Below are 2,595 nucleotides of genomic sequence, written 5' to 3'. Positions count from 1 at the left end.
GCGAGTAACGAAGATTTGGGTGATTGTCACGAGTCACCCCTTCATTCTGACTTAACTGAATTAAGAACGAGAGTATATCTTGGAGAAGAAGTAGGCGTGAATTGAATAGAAAAACAGTAGTAGTTGCATTAATTCATGAAGAACAGCAGAGCTCCACACCTTAATCTATGGTGTGTAGAAACTCCACCGTTGAAAATACATAAGAACAAAAGTGTCTAGGCATGGCCGAATGGCCAGCCTCCCAAAGATGAAAAGTATATCAAAGTCTAAAAAAGTGTGTAAAATACAATAGCAAAAGGTCTTATTTGTAGAAAACTAGTAACCTAGGGTTTACAGAAATGAGTAAATGGTGCAGAATCTTCTTCTGGGCCCACTTGGTGTGTGCTTGGGCTGAGCATTGAAGCTTTCACATGTAGAGGCTTTTCTTGGAGTTAAACGCCAGCTTTTGTGCCATTTTGGACGTTTAACTCCAGCTTTTATGCCAGTTCTGGCGTTTTGACACCAGAATTTCTATGCTGACTTAGAATGCCGGTTTGGGCCATCAAATCTTAGGCAAAGTATGGACTACTATATATTGCTGGAAAGCCCAGGATGTCTACTTTCCAACATAATTGAGAGCGCGCCAATTGGGCTTTTGTAACTCCAGAAAATTCACTTCGAGTGCAGGGAGGTCAGAATCCAACAGCATCTGCAGTCCTTTTTCAGCCTCTGAATCAGATTTTTGCTCAGGTCCCTCAATTTCAGCCAGAAAATACCTGAAATCACAGAAAAATGCACAAACTCATAGTAAAGTTCAGAAATATGATTTTTATTTAAAAACTAATAAAAATATAATAAAAAGTAACTAAAATATATTAAAAACATACTAAAAATAATGCCAAAAAGCGTATAAATTATCCGCTCATCACAACACCAAACTTAAATTGTTGCTTGTCCCCAAGCAACAAAAAATCAAATAGGATAAAAAGAGAAGAGAATATACAACGAATTCCAAAAACATCTATGAAGATCAGTCTTAATTAGATGAGCGGGGCTATTAACTTTTTACTTCTGAATAGTTTTGGCATCTCACTTTATCCTTTGAAGTTCAGAATGATTGGCATCTATAGGAACTCAGAATTTAGATAGTGTTATTGATTCTCCTAGTTCAGTATGTTGATTCTTGAACACAGTTACTTTATAAGTCTTGGTCGTGACCCTAAGCATTTTGTCACAGACAAATAACTGGGTGAACCTTTTCAGATTGTGACTCAGCTTTGCTAGAGTCCCCAATTAGAGGTGTCCAGAGCTCTTAAGCACACTCTTTTTGCTTTGGACCACGACTTTAACCGCTCAGTCTCAAGTTTTTACTTGACACTTTCACGCCACAAGCACATGGTTAGGGACAGCTTGGTTTAGCCGCTTAGGCCAGGATTTTATTCCTGTGGGCCCTCCTATCCACTGATGCTCAAAGCCTTGGATCCTTTTTATTTTACCCTTGCCTTTTGGTTTAAAGGGCTATTGACTTTTTCTGCTTGCTTTTTCTTTTTCTTTCTTCTTTTTTTTCGCCTCTCTTTTTTTTCTGCAAGCCTTTCACTGCTTTTTCTTGCTTCAAGAATCATTTTTATGATTTTTCAGATTATCAATAACATTTTTCCTTTTCCATTATTCTTTCAAGAGCCAACAATTTTAACATTCATGAACAACAAATTCAAAAATATGCACTGTTCAAGCATTCATTCAGAAAAACATAAAGTATTGCCACCACATCAAAAGAATTATCTGTTTTAAAATTCAAAATTCATGTACTTCTTTTTTTTAATTGAAAATATTTTTCATTTAAGAAAGGTGATGGATTCATATTCATGACTTTAAGGCATAGACACTTGGACACTAGTGATCATAAAGACACAAACATAGATAAACATAAAGCATAAAAATTTGAAAAACAGAAAATAAAGAACAAGGAAATTAAAGAACGGGTCCACCTTAGTGATGGCGGCTAGTTCTTCCTCTTGAAGATCTTATGGAGTGCTTGAGCTCCTCAATGTCTCTTCTTTGCCTTTGTTGCTCCTCTCTCATGACTCTTTGATCTTCTCTAATTTCATGGAGGAGGATGGAATGCTCTTGGTGCTCCACCCTTAGTTGTCCTATATTGGAACTTAATTCTCCTAGGGAGGTATTGATTTGCTCCCAATAATTTTGTGGAGGAAAATGCATCCCTTGAAGTATCTCAGGGATTTCATGATGAGGAATTTCCTCATGCTCTTATCCATGAGTGGGATCTCTTGTTTGCTCCATCCTTTTCTTAGTGATGGGCTTGTCCTCATCAATGAGGATGTCTTCCTCTATGTCAATTTCAGCCGAATTGCAAAGGTGACAAATGAGATGAGGAAAGGCTAACCTTGACAACGTAGAGGACTTGTCCGCCACCTTGTAGAGTTCTAAGGATATAACCTCATGAACTTCTACTTCCTCTCCAATCATGATGCTATGGATCATGATAGCTCGGTCTATAGTAACTTCAGACCGGTTGCTAGTGGGAATGATTGAGCATTGGATGAACTCCAACCATCCCCTAACCACATGCTTGAGGTCATGCCTTCTTAGTTGAAC

The sequence above is a fragment of the Arachis ipaensis genome, chromosome B09 (assembly GCF_000816755.2).
Source record: "Arachis ipaensis cultivar K30076 chromosome B09, Araip1.1, whole genome shotgun sequence".
Taxonomy (NCBI): domain Eukaryota; kingdom Viridiplantae; phylum Streptophyta; class Magnoliopsida; order Fabales; family Fabaceae; genus Arachis; species Arachis ipaensis.
This window is presented reverse-complemented; position numbering follows the sequence as displayed.